The sequence below is a fragment of the Tachyglossus aculeatus genome, chromosome 18 (assembly GCF_015852505.1).
Source record: "Tachyglossus aculeatus isolate mTacAcu1 chromosome 18, mTacAcu1.pri, whole genome shotgun sequence".
Lineage (NCBI taxonomy): Eukaryota > Metazoa > Chordata > Mammalia > Monotremata > Tachyglossidae > Tachyglossus > Tachyglossus aculeatus.
The window spans coordinates 12,728,705-12,736,631 of NC_052083.1; the positions used below are offsets into that span (position 1 = coordinate 12,728,705).

General features: G+C 43.4%; 1 non-coding gene across 1 annotated transcript; it reads left to right on the forward strand.

Annotated features, from left to right (window-relative positions):
• Window positions 1-6,556: 6,556 nt before the first annotated feature.
• LOC119940487 lies at window positions 6,557-6,694 on the forward strand. The gene has a single exon (XR_005454965.1). It is a non-coding gene; the product is annotated as a small nucleolar RNA SNORA7 (small nucleolar RNA).
• The last annotated feature ends 1,233 nt before the right edge of the window (window positions 6,695-7,927 follow it).

Sequence of the window (7,927 nt, forward strand, 5' to 3'; positions counted from 1 at the left end):
GAACAATGAATCTGAGATCTGAAACTCTGTTTTGATCAAAGGAAGATACCAAAACCTTCCTCCCTCCTTCCTCCTCCCCCACCCCCAAGCAAAAAACCCAAAAATCTTTTCTATACTTATGGAATTACTAAACCACCAGAGTTATTGCTTTGGAGAAGCAGATCAATATTGGTCTGTAAGAAGACCAAGTTAGAAACAACTTGAATGAAGTCAGGCATTCAGTAGAGAGTTCAGAACTACTATCGGCTTCAAATTGTCCACTAAAAGAGCCACTGATGCTTGACCTTCCCTAGCCCATAAATTATGAGGTGAGTTTTAATAATGGTGAAAAGAAAAAGAAGAATCAAATGGGATTTTTTTATACCTACCAAATAGCTTTGAAAGTCAACTGACATCCTGCTGTGCTGTGCTGTGAACTCCTGGAGGTCAGGAATTGTGCCTTTCTGCATCTTTTTTCCATGACACTGAGCAACAGTAGGATACCCAAATAGCTCCTGGGCAGATAGTTGAAATTACTAAACCGGAAGAAAGGAGGATAAAGGAAACTGTAAAACAAAACCTCAGAAAATGCTACATCTCAGCTGAAAAATGGGAGTCAGCTGCGATAGGACCAACATTGACATACTGCTATCATGAAAGGAATCATTCTTTTTGAGAAGAAATGCAGCAAAAATTGTGAATCAGTAGATGAGTGAAAGCAGCACCAGGAGCTGCGAACACAAACAGGTCAGCATGACAAGGAAGATCAGTAGTTATTAAGTGCTTACTGTGTGCAGAACACCGTACTATGCAATGGAGTAGAATAACCTAGTGAGAATTAGACATTGTCACTGATCCTTAGGGGGCTCACAATCTGGAGGTTGGTGACAGACACACAAGGGAGATGAAACAAAAATATTAAGACAATGTGAAGACATGCACAACCCACATATTCATTCATTCAATCATATTTATTGAGCACTTACTGTGTGCGGAGCACTTTACTAAGCGCTTGGAAAAGTACAATACAACAATAAGCAGTCACATTCCCTGCCCATATGAGCTTACAGTCTAGAGGCAGGGAGACAGACATCAATACAAATAAATAAAATTGCAGATATGTTCATGAGTGCTGTGTAGCTGGGAGTGGGGAAGAGCAAAGGGAGTAAGGGTGATGCAGAAGGGACTCTGTCATCAAGTCCTGTCAGTTCATGCTACCATGCTGAGCCAAGCACTTAATCATAATAATAATTGTGATATTTGTTAAGTGCTTACTATGTGCAGACACTGTTCTAAGTGCTGGTATGGATATCAGATAAATGGGGTGGACAAAGCCCATGTCCTACATGGGGCTCACAGTCTTTATCCCCATTTTAACAAATAAGGGAACCTGAGGCACAGAGAAGTGAAGAGATTTACCCAAGATCACACAGCAGACAAATGGTGAAGAACCCAAGTCCTTCTGACTCGAAGGCCCATGCTCTATCCACTAGGCTATGCTGCTTCTACACTTACCATATCCCTCGTTGATTACTGCATCATCCTCCTTGCTGTCCACCCTGCTTCCTGCCTCTCCCTACTGCTGTCCGTTCTTCACTCTGCTGCCCAAGTCGTGTTTCTACAAAACCATTCGGTCCACGTTTCCCCATTCCTCAAGAACCTCCAGTGGTTGCCCATCCATCTCTTCATCAAACAGAAACTCCTTATCATTGGCTTTAAAGAACTCAATCACCTTGCCACCTACTATTCAACCTTGCTACAACCCTCATGCTCATTTTGTTCTTCTAATGCCAACCTAATCACTGTACCTCCATCACATCTATCTTGCTGCCGACCCCTTGCCCACAGCCTGCCTCCAGCCTGGAACTCTTCCCCGCTTCGTATCCAAAAGACCATCATTCTCTGCTCCTTCAAAGCCTTAATAATGATGGTATTTGTTAAGCACTTACTATGTGCCAAGCACAGCTCTAAGCACTGGGGTAGATATAAGGTAATCAGATTGTCCCAGTTGGGGCTCCCAGTCTTAATCCCCATTTTACAGATGAGGTAACTGAGGCACAGAGAAGTTAAGTGACTTGTCTAAAGTCACACGGCTGACAAGTGGCGGAGCCGGGATTAGAGCCCACGACCTCTGACTCCCAAGCCTGTGCTCTTTCCACTCAGCCACGCTGCACATCTCCTCCAAGAGGCCTTCCCCGACTAAGCCCTCATTCATTCTACTCCCTCTCCCTTCTGAGTCACCCTTGCTCTCGGATTTGCACTCATTATCCACCCCACCCTCAAGCTCACAGTGCTTTATATACATAGACGTAATTTATTTATTTATATCAATGTGCGTCTCCTATTAATGTTTACTTCTCCTGCTAGACTACAAGCGCCTTGTGGGCAGGAAACGGGTTTACCAACTCTGTTTCATTGTACTCTCCCAAGAGCTTAGTTTTCTGCACTCAGTAAATATGACGGATGGACATATACACAAAATAAAGACAAACATCTGTAGAGTCCGGTGGCTAGAGGAGGAGAATTTCAGGCAACTCATGACTCAGAGTTCATAGTCACAACCACAGCCATGATCACTGCCTCAGCAGCAGCCGACCCAGTCTTCCTGAGGCTGTACAGAGGTGGTTCCAGGCTGTGGCAGTTTTTCTCCATCCCTCTGGAATGCTGGAAGGAAGTTTGTGATGGAGGTTCCTCAGTGACTTAGGGGAGAGGGGGTGCAGATCCCTGCAGGCAGCCTGGTGGTCTGGTAAAGGAAGATGCCAAGAGCTCTATCCTCCCCTCTCATTTCCTCTCCTCCTCCCCATTCCTAGACTGTAAGCTCCTTATACCAATTTGTACTTCCCAAGTGCTTAGTACAGTGCTCTGCACATAGTAAGCGCTCAATAAATACGATTGATTGATTGATTATAGGGAGGGAACATGTCTGCTTGTTCTGTTGTATTCTCCCAAGCGCTTAGTACAGTGCTCTGCACATAATGAGCACTCAAATCCCGGCCCCTCCGATTGTCAGCTGTGTGACCTTGGGCAAGTCACTTAACTTCTCTGTGCCTCAGTTCCCTCATCTGTAAAGTGGGTATGAAGACTGTGAGCCCTCCTTTGGACAACCTGATCACCTTGTATCCTCCCCAGTGCTTAGAACAGTGCTTTGCACATAGTAAGCGCTTAACAAATGCCATTAAAAAAAAATGAATGATTGACTCGCAAGGTGTCTGGTATCGAGAAAGGCCCAGGGCCTGCTCAGCAGCAGTTTAAATCCTCATGGCCCTCAGCACCCAGGGCCCCTAGGGAACAGGGATCCTGGGATGGATGATGGGCAGGGGGTGGAAGGTTCCCAGAAGATTTGCTCACCTGTCTGATGGAATGAGAGGCCCAGATAGTCTTTGAGTCAATGGCATCTTCAAGCCTGAACAACCACATACATACATACATACATGTAAACACACACACACATACACATGGATACAGCTGTGAATTAACTGAAGTTTAGTACCTTCCAACAGCAGAGGTTTCTCTGTTCAGGCAAAGGTAGTTGCCGACCCATTACCAAGCAGCTGAGTATTCTTCTTTAATAACGCGAGCACTTGGGACTGCATTTAGATAGCAGCCACAGAGGCTTGAATGAGAAAGAACACTCAGGACAATGGATCATTATGGAAGGAAATTATCCGGAGGATTTTGAAACAGAATTGAAAGAGTCTTGTCAGTATCCTGGTGATTCAACAGAAAGGACTTGGCGTGCTGCTGCCGAACCTTATAGCTCTGGAAATTCTCCCGTGGTTCCTAGTTCTTGGAAAGGCACAAAACAACTTGAACTGTGGACTAAAAAGAGAGTGAGCTAACGTTATGTAGCAGTTCCAGCATTTGAAGCCACATTAGAAGTGATTTTGCTGTGCTTTGTCAGGCGCAGTTCAGAAATCCCCTCGAGAACTTCCCACTTCGAACTCCGTATTGTCATTTGCTGTTACCACGGGGAGCTTAAGTGACCCAATTCCTCTCATGTGCTTTGCGCCACTTGAAATCTCCTTTTGAGTATTTTTCACTTGTGCAGTTTCTTTTATAATATTGGGCTGAGAATTAATTATTTATATGAAGCTGCGAAAGACCGCACATTCTAGCAGTTAAGATTGAAGCAGAGTTCCAGCCTATGGTATCCATTTCTAAGGAAAACTGTGGGCAGGATTCAGTGAGCCCACTTCTGGACTTCCCACTCGAGGAGCAATTTTCTCGGGAGTATTCAATGCAAGTGCTATTACTACCTAACTGGTCCCAATGTGGCATCTTAGATAAGCAGCATGGCTCAGCGGAAGGAGACCAGGCTTGGGAGTCAGAGGTCATGGGTTCAAATCCTGGCTCCGCCAATTGTCAGCTGTGTGACTTTGGGCAAGTCACTTAACTTCTCTGGGCCTCAGTTCCCTCTTCTGTAAAATGGGGATTCAGACTGCGAGCCCCACGTGGGACAGCTTGATCACCTTGTAGCCCCCCCCAGCGCTTAGGACAGTGCTTTGCACATAATAAGCACTTAACAAATACCATCATTATTATTAGTAGTATAATGGGAAGATCTGAGTCTATGAGGCTGTCTCCCATTGGGAACAAGAAGTAAATGTGGCATTCAGTGGATGCATCAGTGGAAGTAGTTTTCATAAGGCAGGCGGGGATTTAGGAATGATTTGATGGGAACAGAGGAAGGTGCTAAGGACTGATTTAGGATGCTTCTTTAGAAAAGAATGGAAAGCAAAATAAAAGCTGATAAGAGAGGCAAGCAGGATTTTAAAATAAAATACTTACATGGTATCAGAATCCTGACTCGCGAGTTCACCTTTCCTCTACATGGAATTCTTTCCCTATCCATATCTACACAATCTGTCTTTCCCTTTTGAAAGCTCTCCGAAAAAGCTTCTTCCTGAAAGGAACATTCTCTTTCTCATTAATCTTGTACTTTCCTGGTCATGTTGTGCCATTCCCTCCAGCAGCTACATTACTCTATTGTGTTTTTTGCTTTTGTGCTATTCATATATTTAATCTTCTCCTTTGGGTTTTTTTTTACCTGTACTCATGTTCTTAATTTTTGATCGAGTGCATATTTGTCAATTAATATCTATACATTTGATGGCAGAGGGTGTGTCCTTTGCTTCTGAAAGTATGTTTCCAAGTGATGCTGTGATTATGGGGAAGAGGAGAAAGAGAAAGAGGAGAAGCAGGAAGATGAGGAGAGGGAGACAATCTATTCCTTTCAAGTGCTTGCTATTCACCTCACCATCAGCCCCACAGCATTAATGTATGATGTTATCCATAATATATTTTAATGTTTGTCTCCCCCTCTAGACTGTAAACACACTGTGGGCAGGAAACATATTAACCAGCTCTGTTGTACTCTCCCAAGTAAAGAATCAATAAATACCACTGACTGATTAATTGATGAGTAGGAAGAGAAGGAGAAGGAAGAAGAGGAGGAGGAGGAATAAAAAGAAGAGGAGAACGAGAGAGGTACAGGGAGAATGTCTGCAGAAGACTGGAAAGTGAAGGGTGACATTACATTTTCATATCTGGGAAATCCCTCCTACCCCTTCTATCAAGTTCCATACCTAAGACACGTGAAATGAAAGATAGGCTTCCTAAATAGAGTTTCGGTAAAGTGCAAACAAGAGAACAGCAGCTCACCCGGAGGCAATATCTGGAGTAAACACTATGAAAACTTAATCAAAATAGTCCCTTAAAAACCAGGTCTGTCATGAAAGGAACAACTGGAAAAAAAACCTTTTGAAACACTGGTCCACAGTGATCTTTATTAATTCATTGGGTTTCCCTTAAATACAGTAAAAATCCATGGATTATTTATGGGGTCCTCTAGTCTGGCACTTTTCCAGATTATTACTGTACATTGATTCACATGGTTACCCTGTGGGCTCCAAGGGCACTGTAGGGCATACTGAAATCATGAAATATGGATGAGCTGTCTCATTAACCTTTGGAATTTTGACTATTTGGAAACTTCTAACATACGTCATCTGCACGAAAGGCCCGTTAGCACCAGGAAGCAATTTACCCCGAGAACAACCAAAGGAGAAAGAGCACCAGGGCTGGCTCTTCCACACAGACAACCTAGCCAATTGTCTCTCTGGAGACATCCCAAACCTGAAGCTGGAACCAAGGCTTCTAGAAACCAGGCCAACATCTTGTTGAAAACTTGAATAAGGAGTGAGGAAAATTTTTTTTTTTCCAGAACAAGGTTACTATTCTTTTAACCAAACACAATTTTCCCTCCCCTAGGAAATGGGCTTTCTTCTGATGGTGCTTCAAATTAGTCATATCTTTATCCATTGGGTTAGGTATTTTATTTTGCAAAAGTCATTCCCCCCTTATTTCATACTTTTGAAGATTTTTGTTTAAGCCGCAAACTGAGCACATTTAAAAGACTAATACTACCTTGACAATGAATCAAGAAGGTAAGTAGAATGAAATTGAGAGAGTGAGAGATAAAAGCCATCATTCCTACATCAACTATGACTGTTCCCTACTAAAAATCATATCTCCAGGAAGCATTTCCCAACTAATATCTCATTCCTCCCCTCCTATTCCCCTCTCAGGGTCATGCCTGGAGAGTTTCCAGTATTCTACCAGTCACGACTACAGGAGGGAGAATCAAGCAGAGGCCTACACATTCCATTCCTAGCTTGAGCAGTGGCTAGCAAGTGGAAAGCTCCCTGTTACAAGTCAAAACCCACCTGTGCTGGGCAGCAGCAGCATGGGAGAGAGTCGAGGGGAGAGACTCGTTTACCGCACGGAGTAGGCAGTGGTAAACCACTTCCAAGTTTTTACCGAGAAAACTCTATGGATACGCTACCAGAACGATTGCAGATGGAGAGCGGGGAGTTCTGGGAGAGATGCGTCTATGGCGTCGCTATGGGTCAGACACGACTCGACAGCATAAGGCGACAACCCATCCTATTCTCCTTCCCTACTGTGTCACCGAGGCACTTGTATCTGTACTCACTGAGATCTTAGGCACTCACACAATTTCTATTCCCACAGCATTTATGTCCATATCCATATGCTTATACTCAGTTGCTTCTCCTACCTGGGTGTACTACAGGCGCTTAATACAGTGCTCTGCACACAGTAAGTGTTCAATAAATACGGTTGAATGAATGATTTATTTTAACATTTGTCTCCTCCACTAGACTCTTAGCTCCTTGAGGGAAGGGATTGAGTCTACTCAATCAATCAATCGATCAAATTTATTGAGTGCTTACTGTGTGCAGAGCACTGCTCTAAGCACTTGAGTGAGTACAATACAACAGAGTTGGTACATCTGTTCCCTGACCACACAAGCTCACTGTCTAGAGGACTCTACGCTAAACACTCTACACTACTGTACTCTCTCAAGTGCTTAGCCTAGTGCTCTGCAGTCAGTGCTCAATAAATATTATTGATTGATTTGTGAAAAAAGTCAGGAGGAAGAGATCCGAAGTGAGCATCCTCTCTGGATTTGTGCTTTGTCCATTTGGGCACCACTGGATAAAATGCTGTCTCAGTTTCAGAATTCAAAGAAAACATGGAATTGCATCTTGATGATGAAAATCTTTGATGATTTCTTCCAGTTCTTCGTCTCATTCTCCTTGGTCTGTTCATTTTGTGGTTGTCAAATTTGTTTAGTAAAATGGTCAATAGCCTTCCCTTATGCATCCTTTCTGAAGTAGAGCACTAAGCAAAGAACACCGTCAGCTGAAACTCAGCTCTATTCCAGTCTCTATGCTTCCTCTAATAGAAGAACTGATGAAAAGAAAAGGTAGAGAGAAAGATAAAGGAAAAAAAAAAGCTTAAGCTATTTTCTCCATGCACAGGATTGTCTGTATTTTCTCATTCGACCTTCCCTATCCAGTACATGCGATGAATATCAGGTTCCTGGTATTGAATGCTTTATCTCTCTGGATCTTAGGGGATCAGA